This window comes from Xenopus tropicalis, chromosome 7, assembly GCF_000004195.4.
Source record: "Xenopus tropicalis strain Nigerian chromosome 7, UCB_Xtro_10.0, whole genome shotgun sequence".
NCBI lineage: Eukaryota > Metazoa > Chordata > Amphibia > Anura > Pipidae > Xenopus > Xenopus tropicalis.
The window spans coordinates 27,531,001-27,557,419 of record NC_030683.2 but is presented as its reverse complement, the minus strand read 5'-3'; the positions used below and the strand labels follow the sequence as shown (position 1 = coordinate 27,557,419).

At 39.8% G+C, this 26,419-nt stretch overlaps 1 long non-coding RNA gene across 1 annotated transcript; it reads left to right on the top strand.

Moving 5' to 3' along the window:
- Nucleotides 1-11,102: 11,102 nt before the first annotated feature.
- LOC116412449 lies at nucleotides 11,103-26,418 on the top strand. Its single transcript, XR_004223703.1, has 4 exons — nucleotides 11,103-11,142; nucleotides 19,456-19,634; nucleotides 24,013-24,101; nucleotides 26,408-26,418. It is a non-coding gene; the product is annotated as an uncharacterized LOC116412449 (long non-coding RNA).
- Nucleotide 26,419: the final 1 nt, after the last annotated feature.

Genomic DNA, 26,419 nt, shown 5'->3' with positions numbered 1-26,419 from the left:
AAATGAAAATTATTAGTTTGACCTTGCATTTATATATAAAAATCTATTATTTGCAGTAGAAATTATGTTTTAATTGCAGCATTTCTGTTTAGCCCCTTCTTTGTTGTGTTTCACATACCGCCCAACATTTGAAATAGAAACAGGGACAAAAAAATGTGACACACTGTAAGGGACAAACATACTTTCTGGGACAGGGACAAATAGATGCTGATCTTGTAGATTGTAAGCTCTTTTGGGCAGAGCTCTCTTTACCTCTTGTATCGGTTATTGATTGCTTTATATGTTACTCTGTATGTCCAATGTATGTAACCCACTTATTGTACAGCGCTGTGGAATATGTTGGCGCTTTATAAATAAATGTTAATAATAATAATTCCAGTAGTAGCAATTACATTTACAAATAACGTTTTACGAATGATGATTGTGCATGCGTCACTGGAAGTGGCGTCCTGTCCCCAGTGCTCCCTATGTGAGTAAATTTTAGGGGCCCTTAATTTATGTGCCCCAGACCTGGGTCTTTGTGGCTTTGCTGCAAATTTGGGCCTGTGGGAGGCTCTGTTGAAATTGTGGAATCAAAGAAAATTGGAAAGTTGCTTAGAAGCACATTTTGTTTCTGGGTGTTCATTTCCTTTAAATGTACTTTTCCACCTTCTCTTGTTTCCTAGGACTTGGAGCTAGTGATGACTTACCCACAGAGGAGGAGTCAGCACTATTACATCACCAAAAGGAAGGGGCCCTGCTTTATGTCTGAAACCCACACCTGGGACTCATATTCTTAAAGGAGAAGGAAAGGTAAAAACTAAGTAAGCTTTATCAGAAAGGTCTATGTAAATACAGCCATAAGCAATTACAGTAATGCTGCACTGAGTCCTCTATCCAAAGAAACAGGATTTCTTGCCTCTTTTTTTGTAAACATGATGTTCCAGTGTCTGACTTCCTCTCTCAGAAACAGTTCTCTCCTCTCTCCCCTCTCCTGCTCCCCCTCCCACCAGAATGCTAAGAACTCCCTCCCCCCTCCCTTAGGAATATGTGATCTTAGCTATAACAGCTAGAGCTGGAGAAGGAAGGAAGCGACTTAAAATGGCAGCTGCTATCTTAGGCAAACAGAGCAAGTTCTAAAACTGTGTACTCAGGTATGGTAATGGTTTCGGCAGAATAAATATAGTGTTCTAGGTGGCACTAATGTGGCAAATCTATTGGCAGTAAAATGCCAAAATTACTTTCCTTTTCCTTTAAGGACAAACCCATAGGTTTTGGGTCAAGCTGCTCATCACTCACCCCCTAGTTTTCAGCTTTTCTTATTTCAGCTGGTTCAACTGATACTCAAAGTGAGGTAATTGCAAGTAAGTGACACCATCAGGAGTGAGAGGGAGTAAAGGAGTCAGGTTTGTGATTCTGTCAATTTCTACTCATGACATGATTAAGAGATACTGATATCAAGACCCCACAACCCAACCCGATGACCCACACCCAAACCCGCATCCACAGGTCTTTAAAATCGTGGGGTGACATTGGGGTACCCGACCCAATGCAGGACTGTCTAAGACTGAAAAATGAGAAATGTGTCAAGGAAGGAAGGTTACACTTTAAATTTACAAAATAGAAAATGTATTTATTTCTGGTTGTTAAATCACAGCCATGAACTCAAAAATGAATATGGAAGGCAATACTTTCTTTTTTACAGCCCTCAGAACTTGCAACAATCCAAAAGTTCTTTGCTTGTGACAGTGATATGTACAAATCATTCATGCATTGCTAGAAATAGTCTTCTTAAAGTCATTGTGAGAGTGAACTCACGTTTCATTTCACCGTTTAACATTCTTGACAGTTTAGGCTCACACTGTGTTATTTTTGGTATAAACTGTGTGCCATATTGTGCAACATCAGCCCCAGAGCCAATTATTTCAAGCCAAGAGGTGGCAACATCATCAGAAAATTTAAAATAATAAAACAGACGAGTTCCTTATTGTATTTTTGTTCCTCGTTCCAGTAAATAACAATGGACATTTTATACATGCTGTATAATGGAAAGACACACAGGAAATGAAATACTGACATTTATTTATTGCTAGGGTAATTTGGACCATAGAAATCATATGCTAAAACTCCAAATTGGAGACTTAATGAATATAAAGCTAAAAAATTCAAAAACAACAAATAAGAAAAAATGAAGACCAAATGCAAATTTCAGAATAGCCCTTTCTACAGCATACTATCAGTTAAATTAAAATTGAACAACTCCTTTAAAAGGTTAATGCTTAGTAAGCCAAAAAAAAGCATCAGGCAGGTCTTTGTTTGGTCAGCTGCAGTACAAATTGTCATTTCTTTTAGAGGCTTAGGCTCAGGGGCGGGCCAAGCCGACCGGGCGCCCTAGGCAACTCAGTCGGCCAACTCCGCCCACCTCCCCGCCCCCCCCGAACGGCGCATGCGCGCCAAAGCACAGGAGGCGGTGCAGCGGGGGCGGGGCGATTAGATCGGTCATTGCCTCCGCCGCTAATGACAAGCGGCGGAGGCAATGACAAAGTAGCACTAGGGGTAGGCAGGAGAGGCTCCTGCCTGGCGCCCCTCAATCGTTGCGCCCTAGGCAGCTGCCTCTTCTGCCTACCCCTAGTTCCGGCCCTGCTTAGGCTAATGCAACACTTAGCATATGGTGCTATTTTCGGCAAGCGTTTTCAGCATGCCGAAAATAGCGCCATACGCTCCTACCTGTGCCTGCACCCGAATGAATAGAATATGCTTGGGTGCAGGCACATGTAGCCGATATCTGCAGCGCCGGATTTAAAATCCGAGCGCCCGGAGGCCACCCAACGCAGCCGCCCCCCGCGCATGCGCAACTCGCCCAGAGCACGCATGAACACATACGGAGCAGCGGGGAGAGGTCCCCGCTGCTCCGTATGGGAGCAGAACTTCGGTGCGGCGGGGCGGCATGCCGCCCCTAAATGTTTGCCGCCCTAGGCCCAGGCCTTTGTGGCCTCGCCACAAATCCGGGCCTGGATATCCGCCAAAAAACGCGAGACTTCATATCTTTGGTGGATATCGGCTACATGTGCCTGCACCCAAGCGTATACTCGGCAAGCGTTTTTCGGCTTGCCGAGAATACACCGTGTGGCATTAGCCTTAGGGTAAGCTGATTTTTCAATCAGGTTCTGCCAGATTTAGGTGTCTGGCAGCAGAGCTGAGGGTTACACTTCTCTATTTAGTGATATGTCCCTGCCATTCATACACAGGATGGGCAGGCAGAAAAACACTAAAAATCATTCCTGCCTCATCCCACATGTTAATTGCTAGGACCCTGCCTTTGTATCTGCAGGTCACTGCGGGTGCGCTGACAGTGTTTATGTAATTCCCATTAGGGGCACTTTTGAATGTTTTGCTGACCTGCAGAGATGCCGAATTTATGCTAGTGGCATTGCTCTCATTTATAATAACATATCTTATCCCCCTAAATATACCTTCTGTATGTCTGTCTGCATGGTTATTTGTCAAAGCACTGAGGATTTCTGTTCTCTTAACATCTGCTTTTCATATTGATCTTTTCCAGTAGATATCATAAGCTGTAATTGCTACTGAAAGGAGCATCTGTTTGTCCCTTTCTGCACTGACGGTTATGTCTCTTGAAATAAAGGCTGTTCAAAGCAAAGATCTGTCCACAGACTTTCTAAAGGATTAAGGTCTGGGCTCTGACTGGGTCATTCTAGAAGACTAATGTACTGTTTTTTAACTCTTTGGTTAAAAGATAAAAGGTTTGAAGGACAGGCAGAAAGGCTGGAACAAGCAGGGTTATTAAGCAGGCAAACTTGCTCACAGATAAGTCAGCAGCTTATCTGTCTTTGTATGGGTCACTCTGATGGGCCTACCTGTCTGATACCTGCCTGAAAATCGTCCAGATATGGATTGGACTGGTTTAAAAATCTCCTCAAAGTAATGGCCATATTGGCTCTTTTATGCAGTCCTAGCTCTGACGGCCCACCATTGTGATCCGATCGTATGGTCCTTGGGATCCATCAACTCAAGATGGACAAATTGGGGAAAGATCTGCTCATTTGGTGACCTCACTAAACAAGTGAATGTTTCATGTTTGACACTCAATGGCTAGGCAAGGCAGGGAAAAGTCCAAGCCTAGCATAAGAGGTTAACAAGGTAAAAAGTCAACAGTCAAGGCAATATAGGCAAAATAACAACAACAAAGCAATAACAAAGCAGGAGGGCCTGCAATCAGCAAAGTTGGCCATAACAAATTAGTACTGTTCATTGATATCAGCAGGCCTTACAAATTTTACTCCACTTGACAGTGCACTAATGAGCCGGCAGGTGTCATTTGGCATCTCAGGTAATTCAGACCTGCCCCCTGCTGGCTGTGTAGTAACAGTAAGGAGTTATGCCACAGTAGCCTTTCACTCCTTCCAGTTTTCACTGTAGCTAATTCACTGTAGCTGCTTCATTACAGATTCTGATAAAAAACTGTATATACTGATATCTCTTCTAACTAACTGTACTATACTATACTAACTGTGTATACTGATATCTCTTATAACTAACTGTGCTATACAATGCTATCACTATAGCCTTGGATATTATGTTAGTTTAAGAAGTCATCCAAGCCACTTTTAAAGGCATTAATAATATCTGCCATTACAACATTACCAATCAGGGCATTCCACACCCTCACTGCCCTCCCCATGAAGGGACATTTTTGCTGGAAGTTTTATACAGTATAAACTTTATCCATTCTTAGAGGTAGTGTAAGCATGGGCTTTTGCTGTATTTAAATTACAAAAAATAATTCATCATTTTAGTTTAAAAAATCCAAATGCTTTTAAACTGCCACATTAAGTTGAAATAAATGCTACAGTAACAATACCCATTCTTCCCAAAAGACTGGGCTGATTACAGATTTCACACAAGTATGCCATTTGAGAGCTTTTTGAAGCGTTGCATATTTCAATGTCGTGCTATAACCACACCACATAGCTAGGAAAAAAAAAAACCTTTTAACTTTGGTACTCTAAAATATTAATTAGTTTTCATTAAAAATTTGTGCAAATCTATTTGAGGAAAAGTCAGCCGGCTAAGACACAATCCAAGCTGCAGTTAATGAAATTGTGCAGGCAGCACATGAAATGGTATGTGAAATGGTTTTCTCCATCTAAAATCCTGTAACAAAAAGACCTTTGGGCATTGCTCAGCAGTGGTTTACTTGGCCACACAATGAAGTGAACTTTTAATATTAATCAGAAATGGAAGCACTGCTTAAAAAAAATCAGGTTAATTGAATAAAAAAGCATATAGGCTGCTCTGCTCAATTGATGTTTAATTGCCAAATATTCAGCGTGCCAGAAATACTGTTTGCGTTTTAGGATCTGGAGCTCACGAGGGCTCATATAGAGGTGAAAAGTATAAAGTGGATGTTATGACCATTAAAATGCTGCAGGAGGAGAGCTGTGCGGTAGTGGAAAAGCTGATATTTTATTTGCTGCCTTATTAAAGATTGTGTCATTAAATGTGGTTAAATAGGGTAAACGCGACAAATGCCTGTTTATGGGAATGCAGTATCTGCAGCATAATATTACTATAATAATTGACTAGTTGTGCTGTTTTTGCAGACGATCAGTTACGTATGTGATAATGTACCAGTGAATGTACCAAATTATGATAACATACAGTAAGTCACCAGGAAGGCAATATTAGGGCAGACAGGCACAGGCTGTATATATCTATGCATCACACATAAAGCTTTGTGAGAAATGGTGCCTAAAGCAATACTACCTGGCCTGGCACCCCACCTGCCTGCTCACACCACCACCTGTGTGCCACACCTCTCCAACTGGTCGCACTCCCCTTCTTTTCTGGCTATCACTTGCTTCTTCACTCCCCCTGCCAGTTGCTTATTCCTTTGCTTCCTCTCTGCCAGCTGGGCCCTCAGTCTACAATATCACATGGAACTGCACCCCCACCACAACTGCACTTTTGGAACATTTTTTCCCCAAATTCAGGCCCTGAGGGTAGGCAGCTGGTGCTTCCTTGGGTATGGTATGGCCTTTTGAGCCAGTCTTCCATACCCACATTGATTCTTCTAGACTGCAATGGGAAGTCAAGGCACTTTACTAGGACTCTTGAGTTGTTCCTTTTAGAATGACCCAATAGGAAATTTAGGAATGGGTGGGCATTTACAAAGTACGGGCCAGGGTACAAAGTGCAGAACTTTGGCAAAAGCCATATTTTTACACTTAGCATACTGCCCTACACTTAGAGCCCATAGACACAGGTCTCTGCTCTCCAAAATGGAGGAGAAAGACCAGCATTTTACCCATAAATACATTACTGTCTGTGTTTATGAGGGGCAAACAGGGGTGGTAAGTGGATGACCCTTGGATTCCTGCTAACTTGCACATACTTCAGCTGCACAGGCTTGGAAGTGCCACTGGGAGCAAGGTGCTATGGAACCCTGTACTTATATCCTTCCTATAACAGGTGTTAACTACATAAAAGACACCTTGCTACCTGTATTTAATACACAATAGATTTTCTAGTTGGCTCAAAGTTGTGGCTCAGCTAAAATAGCCAGGTATATAATGGGTTTATTTTACCTAACTTTCTCCTCTGTTGGTATTAAGATGGTTCACATTCTGTACATATCAAGCAATTGAACTTATTCCAAAAGCATCTATATTTACATTGCTTTCAGGTTCTGTTTGCATCCTCATTATTTATTGTATGCCATAGCCTGCAGGATCAGAGCAGAAAGAGTATCAGCCTGTGGGTTGTTTCTATATACTTACAATATTTACTTACAGTATTGTGATCCGCTATCCTCCTTAATATCCAGTCCAGCGTCTGTCATTTATTTTTAATATAAGATCTTTTATATGTTTTGCTTCAATGTCAGTTGAATTTAGTGTTTTTTAAGGTCAACTGAAGATTATGTATATCTCTAGAACCTGCTTATAACTTCTAACTTTGTATAAAAAACTAGCTAAACAAAATCCTAGCCGTGTATTCTTGAATGGAGCATAAGGCAAAATCCTACACCCTATGTATTCTTGGATAATGTGTTTCTCCTATCATGCATGGTATTCCTCCATCATAATATACAGTAGAAACACGATTTTATGTTTTCTAGGAGACTACATCAAAATGGCATACATTTCAGGAAAATGTAAATTCTCCACATGTAAAAATAGTTTCTTTTGTAGTTCTATTCCAATGAGAGGTGATTGTGGCTAGGTGGCTAATATATATATATAAGGAGTCATTTACTATGAGCCTGGACCCAAGTACTAAAGCTCTAAAAGGAGCAAAACCACACACCTTAATGCTTATTTAAAGAAACAGTAACACCAAATAATGAAATTATATCTAACTAATAAAATATAATGTACTATTGGCCTGCACTGATAAAAGGTGTGCTTTCTTTAAAAAACACTATAGTATATATCAGTGCTGTCCAACTGACGGGCCGCATGCGGCCCTCGACCCCCCTCTGTGTGGCCCCCCACCTGTCTGGCTGCTTTGATGGCTTAATTTTGTGTTAACTTTAAATAGTATCTGTACTGAGATTAACTGGCCCCCTGCATGGTTATCACCTCAGATTCAGCCTGTAATCCCTCTGTATTGTTTAAATATGTAATCCCCTGTGTTGTTCACACCTTTTAATCTCTGCATTGTTCACCCCCTGCAGTGTTCACACCTCAGGCTCAGGCTGTAATCACCCACATTGTTCACCTCTTCACACCTCAGACATTGTAGGTACTACCTGGACTATGCTGTCTGTGTATAGGCAGCATAGGGTAGGCAGAGTATGGCACATAGGCAGCATAGGGTAGGCAGAGTATGGCACATAGGCAGCATAGGGCAGGGAGGGTATGGCACAAACAGGCAGGGCAGGCAGAGGATGGCACCCACAGGCAGCATAGGGCAGGCAGAGTATGGCACACACAGGCAGCATAGGACAGGCAGAGTGCTGCCTGTGTGTGCCATACTCTGCCTACCCTATGCTGCCTGTGGCAGGTGAACCTGGCAGGGGTTTGTTTTGGGAGTTTGTTAGCAGTTGGAAATAGCCATTATATGGTCCCAAAGGTGTGTAAGTATATGCTGGGGGTTGCTGTGCTATCCACAGGGGAGGAGGAGGCATATGGATTTAAGGGTGTGTCTTAATATGACATAATATAATTCTTTAACATATGAATGATGGTTGATATCCCTGCAGCGACCATTGTGATAAAGTGGGTGTGGTTTAAAATGGGGGAGTGGCCAAAACTGGCTTCCATTAGCGGCCCTCCACCATGTATGCGAGAGAAATTCCGGCCCTCGGCACTGCAGAATTTGGACAGCACTGGTATATATGAACAAAGCTGAGGTGTAGCCATGGGGGTAACTATTTAAACTGAAAAAGGGGCACAGGTCACATAGCAGATAACAGTTAAGCTCTGTAAAACGCCATTGTTTTAACTGAGTTTATCTTCTGTGATACATGTGCCTTTTTTCCAGCTTGAATGACTGCCCCCATGGTTACACAGCATCTTCTTGATATAACCTATAGTACTCTGAAGCAAACACACAACTTTAACAGAACAATAGTGTGGTGTATTTTAATTACTTTAAAACACTTTATTTTTTTTCTTGTGATTTTTATAAGAAGCACTTGCATTTGGGGTCTGGCTGTGCTTTGCATGTAGTGCAGGAATGGAAATCCAGCTCCAGGTGGTTCAAGGCAGCATTGTCTTTACACCCTGACAAAGGGCAGGTAGTAACTACAGGGCCTATGGGGGGCTGCTCCTCCAACACTCTCTAAATTGCATGATGTGGCAGTTAGTTGGTGGGAGGGGGGAATGCCAACTGGCCTCACTCTGCTTCTTATGAATATGTCGCTTTTGAATGTAGGCAGCGCTGTATTCATGTCGCACACACACTGGTGACAATTTAGAAAAAGTGCAGGGCAGGGTACAAAGAGCGTAAAAAATGGCAGTTTAAACTCACCTTCTGTTGCAGATGAAAAAACATGATTTTTTTACATTTAAAGTTTGCATCTGTTGATCTAATCACTATCTTTATCATTCCGAATGTTAATTTCAAGCTAATCCTTTTATAAGATTTTCCCTGTTGATGAAAATGTTATGCAAGGGATAGAAACATTGACACTGTCCCTTTAATATAGTTTTGATTGAAATTGAATTTTTTGCTCTTAGAAACTAAGGGACTTATTTACTAACAGTCATAATTTTTCTGGTTTTTTTTTTTCAAATTGTGGTTTTTAGCTCTATAAATAATAGATTTTACTAATTACATGAAAATCCGAAAAATTTATAATTTATTAGGTAAAAAAAATGAACAAAAGACAAAAATATGCCATCTAAAAACTGCCAAAGTTAATGGGAATTGTCCTAGGCAAATTGTAACAATCTTTAATTTGGGATGGGGGGGTTCATTTCCTAGCACCTAAAAATTGTTATGAAAATGAAAAATTTGAGGTTTTCATGTTCTTTTTGTTTTCGCTCCTCATTTAATTAATTTCTGCTTAAAAAGCAAGTCTTTCTATTGTGATCTGTTAATAGATGAAATAAGCGAAACGTGACAGATTCGCTCATCACTAAGGGGAACCTGCTTAACTTTTATTCCAGTAAAACTACAATTTTCCTTTTGTATAACTTGTAAATAATAATAATAACAATAATACTATTTGTGCAATAAAATTATAGTCACTCTTTATATGTATGTAAGCTAATTGATAGCATAATATATATAGCATTTTTTAAGCTAATGCCACACATAGCATATTCTCTGCAAGCGGAAAAAACGCTTGCCGAGAATACACGCCTTTTTCGTATTGAACGCTCGTAAAGGGCAGGCAAACCTTTGCGACTTTGCATGATTTTGGAAGCCTCCCATAGGACTCAATGGCACTCTGCAGCTCCAACCTGGCCCAAGGAAAGTCTCCCATAGGGCTCAATGGCACTCTGCAGCTCCAACCCGGCCCAAGGAAAGTCTCCCATAGGGCTCAATGGCACTCTGCAGCTCCAACCTGGCCCAAGGAAAGTCTCCCATAGGGCTCAATGGCACTCTGCAGCTCCAACCCGGCCCAAGGAAAGTCTCCCATAGGGCTCAATGGCACTCTGCAGCTCCAACCTGGCCCAAGGAAAGTCATGATACTGAAGCTTGAATGAATCCGAAACTTTCGTACTCGGCGCGACGGCTACGAAAAAGTTGCGACAATTTACGAGCAAGTCGTAATGGCTACGAAAAAGTCGCGACAATTTACGAGCAAGTCGTAATGGCTACAAAAAAGTCGCTACAATTTACGAGCAAGTCGTAATGGCTACGAAAAATTCGCAACATTTTACGAAAAAATTGCAAAATACCGATCATTACAAAAAAACCGCATTCGGGCGCTTTTTGGACGTTCGTGGATTAGTAAATGTGCCCCTTAGAAATCCTCCTACCTGTGCCTGCGCCTGAAAGCATTGAATACGCTTGGTTGCAGGCACATGTAGCCGATATCCGCAAAAAACGTGAGACTTTGCATTTTTGGCTACATGTGCCCGCACCCGAGCATATTCAATGCTTTCTGGTGCAGGCACAGGCAGGAGGATTTTTAAGCATAGGGGCATATTCTCTGCAAACATTTTTCAGCTTGCCAATAATAAGCTACATGTGGCATTAACCTAAAAACGCTTGCTGAAAATATGCTCCATACGCTCCTACCTGTTCCTGCACCCGAATGAATTAAATACGCTTGGGTGCAGGCACATGTAGCTGAAATCTGCATAAAAATGCAAGACTTTGCATTCTCTCACGTTTTTAGGTGGGTATCGGCTACATGTGCCGGCACCTAAGAGTATTCAATTCATTTGGGTGCAGGCACAGGTAGGGGGAGGTTTAAGTGCATTTTTGGCAACTGTTTTTAGCTTGCCATACGCAACGTGTGGCATTAGCTTTACAAATACATAGACTGGCTATAGCAGAGTAAGTGCTACAGGCTGACCAGGTGAGACAAATTAGACTCAGCTGACTAATCAAGAAGCCTGAAAGCCTGGCTAATCGTTGTCAGTCTATAGGAGAGCTCTGACTGAGAGACAGAGAGGTGTCTGTGATTCCAACATACAGGAATCTATGTGCCTGTACACACACAGTTATCTGTGCAGAGAGGTCTGTAATATTGCTGCAATTGATATGTGACTGTCACTGGTATGGAGGAAGTCTCTTATATTCTCTTTTGTTACCCCTGTATCTGGGTATTAAAGTAAGATTTGTATTTAATCCTCGGTCTGGAGGGACTGATTCAGCAACTTTTATTGACCCTTGTATGGCCAACTTAAGCAATGTTAACTGTTCTTAACTGCACCCTTTAACACCCAGAACGCTTGGTACCTGGAGTTTACTGGATCAGGGGGGCTTACTGTAATTTAGATCCCCATACCTTAAATCTACTATGATTTAAACATTACATAAACCCAAATGGATTACTTTGACACCAATATGGTTTCATTCAGCTTAGTTACCATCAAGTACAAGGTACTGTTTTATTATTAAAAGGAAATAATATAAATAAATGATGATAATTTACTTAAAATGCCCTTTCTGTAATATGGAGCTATCTGGATATTGAATTTTTGCCTAAAAAAATGTCATACTTGTATAAGTAAAATTTTAATAGGAGGTCCCTTTCTAGACAGCCAAAGACAATGCATATTCCAGACCTATCTGTTTTTATATCCTCAGCTTCCAACGTCGAGTATGACAAATGTCATCCACCATATTACTGTGTGTATGTAAAATTAATTTGGTTCACTGTCACTAATAATTTATAAAGTCTTCCTGCACAGGGTGCATTGTTAAAATTGGAAAAGGGCATGATGTTTAACTGTGCACTTCTGCAGTAATAATTCTGAATTGAGCAGCACCTAGATAATAATTGCAGCAATTTCACATTTGTCAAAATAGTTCTTGAAAAAAAAAATTCCATCTTCTTATCCAGTTAAGCGTAGATCTATAATGTGATATAATGAGCCGTGTAATTAAAATTTGTAAAATACCTTTTAACATTTGATATTTTCATTTTTCTTTATTTAATTCATATGGGTGGGAACTTAAAAGGTGGAAATGATTTGACAAAATGGACAGGCAATGTTTGTTTCAATGGTTAAAAATGTAATATAAATATAGAGATTTGCATTTGTCCATTATCTCTGTTCAGTTTTCTCTTTTGAATGGTCCCTAGTAATATTTTAGAACTGCTAGGAGAAAGACTGAGATTCTAAATAAAGCATTGGTTTTCATGAGGAAAGGGTTGGTGGGCCTCAGAGATATATGGTATTTTTTATTAAATCAAATGCAGGCATAAGTCTATATAAACTCAAATAAGGCCACAATGTGCTTGTTTGATGTATTTTTATGCATTACATAATATTTCCTACCCCAATATTAATTCGAATATAGGTCAAACATTAGGACATTGTGCATGGTGCTTTTAGAAAAATGCAGTGGAGTGCAAATGCTTGAATAGTCACTTGAGTACTGCTCAATTGGCTTTGTATTGCACAATGTTTCTGTTTTCATAGTGAGTTTAAAAAAAAAACCAAGAAAAATTATTCTCAAACACATGAATCTGGTGCCCCTCTCTATCAGCAATTACATGCTATATACCGTGTTTCCCCGAAAATAAGACACTGTCTTTTATTTTTTTAAGCTCCAAAATATGCACTAGGTCTTATTTTCAGGGGATGTCTTATTTTTCCATGAAGAAGAATACAGTACACATTTATTCCATTGTTTGGGCGAGATTTATTGCCCAGCCCTATGTGGGTGTCTTATTTTCGGGGGGTGCCTTATTTTCCATAGGGGGTGAAAAATCGGGGGGGGGGGGGTGCCTTACTTTCGGAGGATGTCCTATTTTCGGCGAAACAGGGTAGGGCCAGGGGCATATTTATATAGGTACAAAAGTGATGTCACTCACTACTGGAAGTGACATCACTTCCTCAATCCTGGGTATTTAGGACCAGTGCTTAGGGTGAGTGCATCAAGGTAAGTGCTCACAATGGGCACCATGACCATTAAGGTAGAAGGTTGGCTCCCTCTAATGAATAGTGGTGGTGCAGAAACTGCATTTTTTCCAGCCTATGTAAGACTACTGCCTATGAGACATAAGCCTTAGCTTAAACTGCTCTGCTATGATGAGGGGTGAAAAAATGCTTCCACTTTTGTCTTACCATATGGAAGGCTACTGTCTTGGCATAGAATATAGAACATTAAGATAAGATGGTGTATATTGGCTGAACATATGTAGAAAACAAAAAAGTATATCAAATTAATAGTAGATACCAGGGTCAGAATGCATATGGTGCAAATGTGCAAGAATAAAAACACCAACACTTCACATCAACAGGATGAAGAGATGGCCAGATCAACCAAAGCAGAAAAATGAATCACTAGGGATATTAGAGGTAGTAAGGATGCTAAACACATAATTTATTATATACAGAACAGAGTGCCAGCGGCAAAACATGGGTGTCAATCTGCCATGTTTTTTTTGCGTTTTTTGCCTTGTCCTGCACTTTGAAAATGGAGCTCAGAGACCTGCCCCCTCCCACTGAATACAAGGCTGCCTGCATTCAGCAGCACTGTATTAACTAATTGCAGTGGAGACATCTAGGCTTTCTCCCTCTTGATATCTTACTTACATGTCCTTTATACGCTCGCTGTAGCTTGGTATGGATAGTGGGGCCTTGCACCATGTTTTTTTGATCCTTGTCTCCCTAATAAATGAAAGCAGGACTCCACATGAAGATTGTAGGGGTCATTAACAGAGACCATGAATGCAAGTGCAAGGGCAGTAAGGGGCAAAAAACAGACCTTTGGCAAGGTACAGGACAGGGTGCAAAATGCAAAGATTGCACCCATTTTTTTGATGGGGAGACTGTTTTATGCATCACTGGATTAGCCAACCTACAATCCAAGATCTGACAAATGAAGGCAACTTTGTGTTTTGCAGTATAGATTATGACCACACATAGCATCCAGATGTGGACATTTTTGCCATAAACCTTATGACATCTTTTATTAAAATGCCCAGCAGCAATCAAACCTGTATCTACAGAGTTCATCCTTGTCCTCATCAAGCCAGCAAGGGGTAGTGCAGGCAGTGAATGAGTACAGACTGAAATCCACAAGGCTTTTAATCCTGACCATAGCAACCACTCTGTGTGCCAGTTAAATCCTGCAGTCTATCAAGGACCGCATACACAAATGTTTTTTAATGGTGATGGTCAAAATGAACAAAATTGGTCTCACTGTGCCACTTATAGCGTTATTGCTCTGGTTGTGGTACCGGGCCTAGCCGGCAGCACGCTGACAGTGAGCGGAGTGGGACAAGCGCAACAACTGCTCCAGGATCAATAGCGAGCGGACTGTGGGGATTAAGGGGGGGGGGATGCGAGGGCACAGAATAGGGGAGTAGAAGAGGTATGGGCCTATTGCCCCCCCTAGGCATAAGCCCCTTCTGCCTACCCCTAGTTCTGGTCCTGCCTGGTTGACCATTGTGGACCATTTTGATGGACCCTCCTAGCCTTTGCCGTGCCTTATGTAAGGAGGTAAAGGCATTCCGAACCATCAATGCAACAAATACAGCTACTCCCAAGCTCTTATACTATTAAATCCATGGGCAAATCTTCACTGTTCTTGTGGGCAGTTGGAAGAGCACTGAACCTCTGTTTTTGGTTAAATAATTATACTTTTCTCATTTTTTAAAGCTAGCAACTCTACTACTGGGATGCTGGTGTCCTATAGGAATTCACATTATTATATGATCTTTAGAAAAATGATGGATGTTACACCATATATATTTTACATTTAAATATCAAAGTGAGAGCTACAAATTGTGCAACAAAAGTCTCTGAGATCAATAAAAATAAAAAATATCACTAGAGAAAAATACAAAAAAAAAGAAAAGAAAACAATTATGAAGATGTTTTTCTCTCTGCTGGAAAAATGTCAAATAATCACATTCAAAATAATTAAAGACATTTTTCAAAGCCTAGAACGTATCTTACCATGTAACCATGGATATTTAGTGAGCCTGATAAGCACACTCTAAAGAGATTTTCCCATCTTAAAATCTTATTAATCTCAAACAATAATGCAGCATTTAAAAGCATTTTTCATAGAGTTAGTACATTTCTTCTACATTTTATATGGAACAGTCGGAATCTGAAATGTGTTTCTTTCACAGTATGAAAAATAAATGGCATCATCCACTATTATTTAGTCCCAAAGTTAGTAATTTGTATGTTATTTCTTTTTCTAAAAAGAATATTGAACTTTGAACGCTTTGCAGAGTTTTTATTACGGAGAAATTATTCTTCAACAAAACTCTCCAGTTTGTACCCTGAAGGCACCCAGTTTTAATTTCCGAAACAAGAATATTCATCATCCACTTACCTAGAATTACATCAGTCATCCTGCTGGTATTTGACATAGGGAGCTTGCATTTATACTGGAGACTGAGATGGTTTTTGTTTAAGGCCTCCTGTGACAGCAGCATAAGAAAAGAACAGGGGGCTCAATGTACACAGCACAGAGCAGAGAATATTTTTATTGGAGGGTCTCTGTGTTATTTCCTGGGACCCCAGCTAGTTCCTGACTCTGAGTTTGTTTTACGATTCTATTATTCCTATCTGGTTCTACCCCAGCCTGTCTGACTACATTGAGCTCTGTCCTTTCTGGCTCCTTTCTGTTATATACTTTTGGCATGACTGTGCACCTCTGCACCTGTGGGAGTCATTGGATTTTTGTGTGGTAAGTCCTTGTGACACCTGAGTAGCTGAGGGCCAGGCACAAGGCCAGATGTGGCTGTTATAGGCAGAGGAGCACGCCTAGATAGGATACTTCCTTGGGGTTTGAGTTTGCCATAAGTTACATGATCACATCGGTCTTTTCCCTTAAGTGCCAACATTTTTTGTATGAACAATGTGAAAAATGTATGTAACAATTATGTTTGTAGACAACTGTCACATAATTGTAATTTGGTTAACAATGTTTTTAGTGGGTAGTGGATGAAGATTGCATGTTACGTATGATGAGCATTTTATGACTGAAGGGAAAAAAAATTAAAATAAGTGTTAAACGAGGTGGGTGGACACACGGGTAAATTAGACTTGGAGGTAAGAGTCTGTCCATCAAATTGCACCACCATGGGTCATAGGCAGATGGTGGACCTGGCTCTCCCTCTGACCCAACCCACTACAGTGGACCCTCATCCAACACAGAATCTTCTCACTACCTTTTTATCACACGTTGCTTAGATTTATAATGTTGCATGTTTACAAATCATGGCACATTGGGATCTGGGTTAGGTTCAGGTAAGGAGAGGGCGGTTAGAGTTGGGTGTAGGCCGGCAATTTGTTGACTTGCTGATCACTACTTAACAATTGCTGATTTAGAGGATATGGGTCACACCACTGATTGGTGCCTAAATGGGTGCACCTGTAGCTCCAGACACTAAGGCAGGCATCTACAAAGTTGGAAAGCAGGCTCATTAATGACTTAGGATCCTGGGATTGTTGCAGTTGGATGGTTGAATTTAAAAAAATCTTCTGTACCCACCTGCAAGCTCAACCTAACTGAATAAATGTACCACTTTAATGTCATTTGCTAGGGACTATCCCAGTTACTTCCTTGGTCGAACTCAGGGCTGACCCGTCTAGAAGTAACAATTTAGGGACTTCCCAGGACTCACCAAAGTCCATATACTACATACTACAGCCCTTCTTATGCTTTAACTTAGCTCTACGTCATGGATGGAACAGGTCTTCTACAAACAGAACAGTATCCCTGCCTCCTCCTGTTAAATGCTGGGAATGATAATCACCTCACTCAGCTTTTTATATAATGATTAAAAGAAGATTCTGCACTAATTATAAAAGTAAGCATTAGAGTTTAGTTCACCTTTAGATGTGAGAAATAGATTTGTGTCTTTAGACTTGTGTCTTTAGACTTGTGTCTGGCCTACAATAATAAATAATATAAGATTATATTTATATATATAAAATATAGATTGGTTATGAGATCCTTGCTTCAATGATACACTCACACCCATTAGTCTTTAAATTTAAAACGTAACAGTAATGCTGTTTTATAATCCTCGTACTTTATTAATTAGTACATTTTTTCAATTAATGAATAAAGACAGCTTTTGAAAAATCTAGAGAGGCCCATAAATATATATCTGTCGTACTGTTTGAAATCGCAATTCATATTTTTCCTTTGTAGCAGTTTAGACCTCAGTTGAACCTGCATGTATAAATGATTCTAATGTATGAGCACAGATTAGTGACAATAATACGGATTCATTAGTTAATCATAGCAAAGGACTGATCTTAGAAAGCTTTCCCTTTGTTTCACAAATATATATTGGGATTTGGAAACTATTTAGTGAAATTAAAGAATACTGTTTTTTTTAATGCAAAAAGGTAAATTCAGTAATTTTTTGTGCAGTATGGATCATGTTTCTGCCACTGGAGACCTGTTTATGTTATTATGTTTGGCCCATACAGTACATCTTAGTGCAGGGATCCCCAACCTTTCTTACTCATGAGCCACAGTCAAATGTAAAAAGACTTGGGGATGTCAAATAAGTGCTGTGATTGGCTATTTGGTAGCTTCTATGCATGATCTCATCTTACAGCTACATCCGAGGGGTTGGTGAGCAACATGTTGCTCATGAGCCACTGGTTGTGGATCACTGTCTTAGAGGTATCCTAGAAGTTTCTGTAGAAATAGTGTCTAACCACTTAATTTTATTTTTTTCATATATATTCAAATATTTGAGATCATTAGCCTCATTGAAAATTAATTGATGGACTTTGGTCTTTTTCAATCCAATTTAGCTAAATGAGAAACTTCCTGACCAAATCCCATAAAAAATATTATTTCTTGGCATACATTAATAAGTATAGATATGAGCAGCTGCCTTAAATGTTTCTGATGTTCCCGCCCCTGATCATGCCTTTGATTAAGGGTGTGGATGCCCCAACCCTGTCTGGTAGTAGCGGGTGCTGCTCATGTTTTAATTTATACCAAGATATAATACTTTTTATGGGATCTGATCTGAAAGTTGCTGCATTTCTCTTCAATATTGGCATTTAAGGAACCTTGTTGGCTTGCACCCGGAGGAGACCTGACCCCAATAGTGTGAACTGTTTGAGGAGCATGTTCTCATAAACTCTAGCAATGAGACTGAGCGGCATTTTCCTTTCATTTTTTACTACGTATGTAATTGTGTGCAGTAGGGGTTTGTTTGGAGGGGTTGAACTTGATGAACTTTGGTCTTTTTTCAACCCAATTTAACTACAAATAGAACGTTATGGGGGTTATGTAATATAAGGCACTATGTTTGCCCATTAGCAGTAAGTCATAGCAACCAATCACCAGGTAAAATTTACTGGTCACATGTTATTGGTTGCTATGGGTTACTGCACCTGGGCAAACTTAGTACCTTTTATTACTTAAGGGAGTATGATCTTCGCTTGTGTGTGTTTTTTTTTAAGCAGGTTTTTTATATTCGGATTTTTTAATAAATAAGCAGAAATTCAAGTGTTTTAAAAATGCGAGTTTATTTAAAGTAAGGACAGGAAGCCTTAAAATTAAAATGAAAGGCATTTTTATTTAAAATTATAGTGCTTTATTGAATTAGTGCTACTGGCATTTTGCAAACCATTTTATTCTCAGATAGCAAAACAAAGAGGTCGGAAACCCTCAGTGCAGGAATTCATAACATGGGTTTTAGAACTCATTGGATAGTCCTTTTCTTCTGTACCATTTGGCATAATAATCAAATGGGAAATGAGAGGAGAATGTGCTACAAAGTACAAAATAATTATAGTCAGAGTGTAAACCAAGGGAATTTCCTGTTACAGCCAAACACACCTCCTATTGCTTTTTCATATGTAGAGCCTTTATTGCAAAAAATGTAAATACATCTTGAGGCACAAGCACAAAGTCTCCATATACTAAAGCATTTCAGATCAACCAGGCCCTTAATCATACACAATAGGATAACCTCAGGGATAAAGGAATAATGGACACTAGGAGCAATATACAGTCATTGTGATATTTCAGCCGTTGAACGAGATGAGACATATCTGGTTTGGTTGAAATAAAATACCGGAATAATAGTTTATTTAACACTCTAGTTAGTTAGTGGGAATATCATTACACCACTGGCTCAGCGTGCCATATTTACATACATTAGGGGACAGATTTATCTATATGTGAGTTTAGAGCTTAATACTTAAAAACTCACCCATGTGTTGAGGTTATCGATGTATGGCAGTTGAAGGGCTGCAGTTTATTGACCCCAGTATACCCCATCATATTACTTCCCACCCCCTAACAATTTGCAGTTCCATCTCTTGCAATATCATATTTACTCTCGTGCCATCAGCCTCCCCCCTTTATCTCCTGCAGCTGCACAACTCCAGCCTCTGGCTGCAATACAGATCTAACAGCAGAAACATACCGAAAGCGACTGCAAACTCTCCAAATCATCACTCCTCTCACCGAGCACATTTTATGGTAAGGATTACACAATCATAGCCTCTTCTAAGCACAGGAGATACAGCATGTACAAGCTCCAGCCATTGTAGGTAAGTGACAATTTTCTGTTGTACTTTATAGAATAATCTTTTTAATATGTGAATTTCAAACACCGCAATCTATATATGTATATATTAAAAGGGAATTTTAAAAGGGTCATTTAAGGCTGCCAAAAGAAAATCATGATGCTGAGTATCAGCACTTCTCATACCAAGTAAAAACACTAATCTGTTTAACATGACAGCAGATGGTTGTTTGAAAGTGATAGAGTAGCACTAAAGCAATGGCCAAAGAAAAAAAGTTCACCACAGGTGCGCTTGTTCCAGACCTCCACGCCACAGCAGCACTATGTAACAATCTTCTCCCTGTTCCAAAACAAATGGCCAAGGATCGTGAAGCCTGTACTGGTGTTTAAATAACTTCCCTGCTACTGGATGCACTCACCGTGTCTCAAGTTTCAAAGTGCATAACACGCTGTTTCCTGCTCCGTACTCTCTCCCTTCGTGCTGATAGCAAAGGTTACTTTCCGTCCGTCCCGTACTCCACAAACGACCACGTGACTACTTTTAGCGCAGTGTTAATACTACGTATATTGTTTTCCACTTCCATTACTTTTAGCGCAGTGTTAATACTACGTATATTGTTTTCCACTTCCATTACTTTTAGCGCAGTGTTAATACTACGTATATTGTTTTCCAATGGCCAAAGAAAGTTGCATTTTTCTAATCTGTGCCGGGAAAGGAAATGTCATAATTTTTTTTAGCTACACATACATCAAAAAAATACATCCTTTTATTGATTTTAACGTTTTTAGGATTTTTCCCATTTTTGCAGACATTCCTTTTTTTTGGAAGTGTGCCTAATAACACTGATTTCTTGCAGAGAACACACAAGTGCTAGATTTGTGTTATTAATTAATAAATGAATAAACGTGTATACAAATATTATGTAGTGACATATCAGATATTAGATATTGGTACAGGTATGGGATACCTCATCCAGAAACCCGTTATCTGGAAAGCTTTTAATTATAGTAAGGCCATCTGCCTTAGAGTTCATTTTAAGCAAATCATTTTAATTTATAAAAGTGCCTTCTTTTTTCTCTGTAATAATGAAACAGTAGCTTTTACTTAATGGTAACTCAGCTTCATGAATCCATACTGATGGTAATAATATTGGGTTTTGTTTAGTGTTTCAGTAGACTTAAGTTATGGTGATCCCAACTTCAGACCCTTTATCTGTAAAACTTCAGGTCCCAACTATTCCAGATAATAGATCCTATACTTATTCTACTTTTTACAAATATTTTTCAGCTATTTCTCTTTGTATTCCCGGGTTTTATTTCACTCATACACTTTGTGTATTTGCCCCAGGTGATTTTTCATTAGTGGGTAACATCATGGAGTTCTTGTTTGTGATAGTAGTTAAGATAGAGGTGAACAGAATGAGTAAAATACAACTTGTGGGTTAGGAAAGAAGTGGGACAAAGCGTTGTCCTGGGCTGATGAGGAGCTAAAGAAGGGCCAGAACACAGGGTAGGCAAGCAGAAGGGGTATGTGCCTAGCGCCCCCCACCATTCTGCCCTTGGCAAGTTTCTCTTCTGCCTTCCCCTAGTTCTGGCCCTGCAGGTGCAACTATTTATTGAACCTACTGTGGAAATCCTAAGCTAGGGTGGTGCTAGCTCCAGGGTATTGTAAGTAGGAGTAGGTGTGAACTAGGCATGCACTGTTTAGCAGAAGAGGCAAGATGGAGTCATTAGCAACCATGTACAGGAGCATGTCTGTACCTAAATTGATTGTGGCACTATAATTTAATCTTTGACCAATATAGGAGGTTGCCAAATGAGCAGATCTTTGTGTCATTTGTCCGCCTATATACTGGTAACATATGCTAGTCTACAACCACACACCCAGGTTCCTTTAAATGTACAGTCCGGTGCTTAGTCTTAAGAGATCATCACCCCATCAACAGCCTGAACAGAACAAATTTGACCGGTGCAAAGGACTCTGCAATACAGTGATTTCCCCTGCATTTTTTCCACCATAAACAATGGTTGAAATTTTGTATATGATGGAATAAAGGCATGGAAGATCCTCACATTGTTGTGTGCCACCTATATGCTGGGCCATTAAGGGCTGATCTAATCATTTGGCTCTTGGACCAACGATAGGATGGTAAAAAAACCCAATGAGGTTGTCAGGAGAGCACCACATCAACAAGCCAATCTGGCCTTTGAACTATGGGATTTTTAAAGGTGCCAAGATTTGCCCAAATATCTATCAGGGAGGAAGTTTGGCTGGGCCAATATATGGGCAGATATGTATGGCCAGCCATCACATCAAAATGTAACTCGTGACAGGAATCACGTGAAATCAAGTGCAGGGCAAGGTGAAAAGTGCAACAAACCACAATCTGCCATTTTTTATGCACTTTGTACCCTGCACTGCATTGCCACAGGCCTTTAACGGAGCAAGTTAGGGAGCGCCAGTGAGGGCAGACCATAACAAAACCCTGTAGTTACCACCTTTGGGCCAGTCAGATCTTGGATGCAAGTTCTCTTTGAATAAGTACTAAGGGAAACAATTTCGCACTCTTGACCATCCTTCTGGGCTCAGCTGCTCCTGGGTAGTGCAAAACCATCTTCTATGCTAGCAAGGTGACCGTGGCTGTCTTTTACACTTTGTGGGCACACAATTGCTGAAAATTAAGAAACATCCTAATAACATACAATTGGTTTCCTCTATAAAGTAAAACAGCTAAATGCAGTGATTGTGGGTTTTTTATGCACATTAGGGCTTAGTAGCTTTAAGGTAGCTATACACAGCAAGATCTGCTTTGGCATGGTCGCCAAAATGAGCGGATCTGGGCCTGATTTGGCCACCACATGCTGTGTTTAATCATGATTGTATGAAAACAAGAATGGAATTTTAATTGTAAATAGAGCTGATAGGATTGTGTAGTGTTGCCCTTTGTTTACTGGACTACACCTCCCATCATGCATGGACTCTTGATAATATGTTGGAGAATGCTGTGAGGGATTATGTCCCCATTAACTAAGATGTGTTGTAAATTCAATAACCATTTATGTTTTAAAAATCTTATTCCTTACTTATTGAGATAATAAAGTTATTTTAAATCGGCTTCCAAATCCAGTCAAGTGTGAAATTAAGTACATTTGAACAGTTTTGCTTATTTAGATCCAAATGATACTGTATGTTGGCTAAATGCCAGCTCATCCAGCCATGGAGTACGGCCCAAGGCAGAATGCTCTTATTTGGAAATACCATTAAACAATAATTGTTGCCAAAGGAAGGCACATATGAGCAAGAACTACATTCAGTGTTTTGCTCCAAGAGCCCACCAAGAAAAAAGAGTCAACTGGAAATCTAGTGTGCAGCTGCCATAGGACAGGTAGTAAATACAGGGACACCTACATGCCTTACCCCACCTCTGATGAAAACATTGCTGCCAAACGCAGATAGCAATGTATTCATGGAGTAAATGCAGGTTCTGTTCTGAAGTCTCGTATGGCTGTTGCAAAGTGGAAAAAAAATGGCACATTGCACCCATTGCCAGGGCTGTATTTTGGTCTAATGCTGCCATAGGTACCAAACCTATACATATCCATGGCAAATCCTAAAGCTAGCATCCTAGACACACAGGCCCTCGAGTGTCTATATATATATATATATATATATATATACTAAGCGCCCCCTCCCCCTGCGCTTAGTATATGGCTCCCATGTTCTTCTACCTACTTCTTAAAGTAGCCCAGGACAAACTCAGCAATTAATAATGTCGATCAGTGTAAAGCAAGACTAAGGGTCTGAAAGTTTCGCCCGCCGCTTACGAGCGCTCAATACGAAAAAGTCGCGACAAGATACGAGCGCATCGTAATGGCTACAAAAAAGTCGCGTTTTTTCGCGCAAATCGTATTGGTAACGAAAAAGTCGCGACAATTTCCGAAAAGTCGTAAAGGCTCCGAAAAAATCGCAAAAAATACGAAAAAGTTGCAAAATGTTTGTTTTCCAATCGGAATTTTTCCAATTCGGATTCGGATTCGTGGGTTAGTAAATGTGCCCCTAAGGATAATTGGAAATATAAAAATGACCCATTCAAATAATTTCAAGAAATATTTAATAATACACAAGGGCCATGCAAAACACAAAATGTATCCTTAGTAATGTCACTTGTGTCTCCTGACCTATTTAAACTAGCATTTTATAAAAAATAATCTATTCCTGGGTGTAAAATACGTGGATATTACAAAGCTCTTTGAAATTCCATGACCTGTATAAAAAAACGGTCTGTGGCATTGTCCTTTTATATTTTATAATAGCAGGGAATATTATTCTCTATATAACATATATTTTATTGTCTAAACTAGATATTAGCACATGGACTAAACAGTCTCATTTGTCATTGCAGGAAATCTTGCCATTGCAGCTCCTACGCACAGATCCAGCCATGTATATTCCATACAGAGAGAACACTGCACAATTATTAATCATCTGCAGGTAATTCTTTCAGATTTGAAAACACCAAAACTCTTATTTACTACAAATGTATTATGAAATGGTAGTTCAAAGCCTTGAAAGTAGTAGTTCAAACAACATTGAAATAAAACCCTCATATATAATAAAAAGGCACTGAGTTTGCCCAGGTGCAGTAACCCACCACTGGTGAGGGCAGTGAGGTTGGGGACCTTCCTAGTGATGTTGTAATGGCAGATTCTGTTAATGCCTATAAGAGGGGCCTGGATGGGTTCTTGAACAAGTATAGTATCCATGGCTATTGTGATACTAATATCTACAGTTAGTATTGATGTTAGTATATATGGTTTATGTATGTGAGTGGATAGATAGGTCAGTATGGGTCTGTATGTGAGTTGATAGATAGGTCAGTGTGGGTCTGTATGTGAGTGGATAGATAGGTCAGTGTGGGTCTGTATGTGAGTGGATAGATAGGTCAGTATGGGTCTGTATGTGAGTGGATAGATAGGTCAGTATGGGTCTGTATGTGAGTGGATAGATAGGTCAGTATGGGTCTGTATGTGAGTGGATAGATAGGTCAGTATGGGTCTGTATGTGAGTGGATAGATAGGTCAGTATGGGTCTGTATGTGAGTGGATAGATAGGTCAGTATGGGTCTGTATGGGAGTGGATAGATAGGTCAGTATGGGTCTGTATGTGAGTGGATAGATAGGTCAGTATGGGTCTGTATGTGAGTGTATAGATAGGTCAGTATGGGTCTGTATGTGAGTGGATAGATAGGTCAGTATGGGTCTGTATGTGAGTGGATAGATAGGTCAGTATGGGTCTGTATGTGAGTGGATAGATAGGTCAGTATGGGTCTGTAAGGGAGTGGATAGATAGGTCAGTATGGGTCTGTATGTGAGTGGATAGATAGGTCAGTATGGGTTAATACATTTTTAATTAGTAGATGCATACAATGATTAGCGGCAAAGATGGTAGGTGTTTTAGCAGAAGGCTTTTGTTGCGCATTTTAAATGTCTCAGTGAACTCTTTCACTTGCAGGATACGTGATAGACACAATAAATTATTTTTCTATATGACGTCCCTATCAGATTCGCAAACGCTTTACAGTCAGAATGCCCCATTTTAGAAATATTCTCCGTACTAGAAGGTTGTGCCATATTAGGCATTATTTAGAGAAATGAGAGACTAAGAGGCTTCTTTTGTAGCAATCTGATACCATGTATTAGCGGGGAGGCTTATTCATCAATTTTAGAATTAGAGGGTTTTTTCAGTTCGGATAAACTGGACAGTTTGCTAATTTTTTTTACATTTTTCCCAATTACTTTTACATAAACTCACAATTAGTGATGAGCGAGTCTGGCCCATTTCGCTTCACTAAAAAATTTGCAAAACTTCTGAAAAATGCACAAAACAGCAAAAAATTTGTGAAGCACAACTTTTTTGACACGCAACAATTTTTGATGCAACGGCAACATCTTTTGATGCGGGTGCAAATTATTTTGACATGGGCACAACATTTGTGACGTGACATCGAATTTTCACTACTCACAAGCTTTGAGAGGTCAAAGTTTTACATTTGAGTTTTTCACATTTTTTGTGCTGCATAGATATCGAACATTCAAGTTTTGGAAACCATAGTCCAAAATTGGGAAACAATTCTATTTCAACTGTTGATATATCAGCCCCTTATAATGTGGTAAAATATGTAGTCCAGAAAAATTTAGGTTAAAGGAGAAGGAAAGGTAAAAAATAAGTAAGCTTTATCAGAAAGGTCTATATAAATACAGCCATAAGCACTTAGTAATGCTGCTGAGTCATCTATCAAAAGAAACAGGATTTCTTGTCTCCTTTTTTGCAAACATGTTCTTAGGGTATCTGACTTCCTCTCTCAGACAAATCCTTCAGTCCTGGGGCCAGAATCTGCACAGTTCTCTCCTCTCTCCCCTCCCCTGCTCCCCCCTCCCATGAGAATTCATAAAACTCACTCCCCCCTTCCTTAGGAATGTGTTATCTGAGCTATAACGGCTAGACTGCAAGCAGGAAGCTATGAACACCAAACAAAAATGGCAGCTGCAATCAGATAAAGCTTCTAGGGCTCTTTGCTCAGGTATGGTAAAGCTTTCTGCAGAATAAATATAGCATTCTAGGGGGCACTAATGTGGTGAATCTATTGGCAGGAAAATGCCAAAATTACATCCCCTTATCAAAGTGAGCCTATAACTGTGTTTCATCTTTCATGTGCAAAAATGAACTTGAAGATAAATATTTTTTAAAGCTGAGATTACAGAAAGTAAATATTCTTTTATTTTCCTAATTGCCACCAGTATAATGAACTG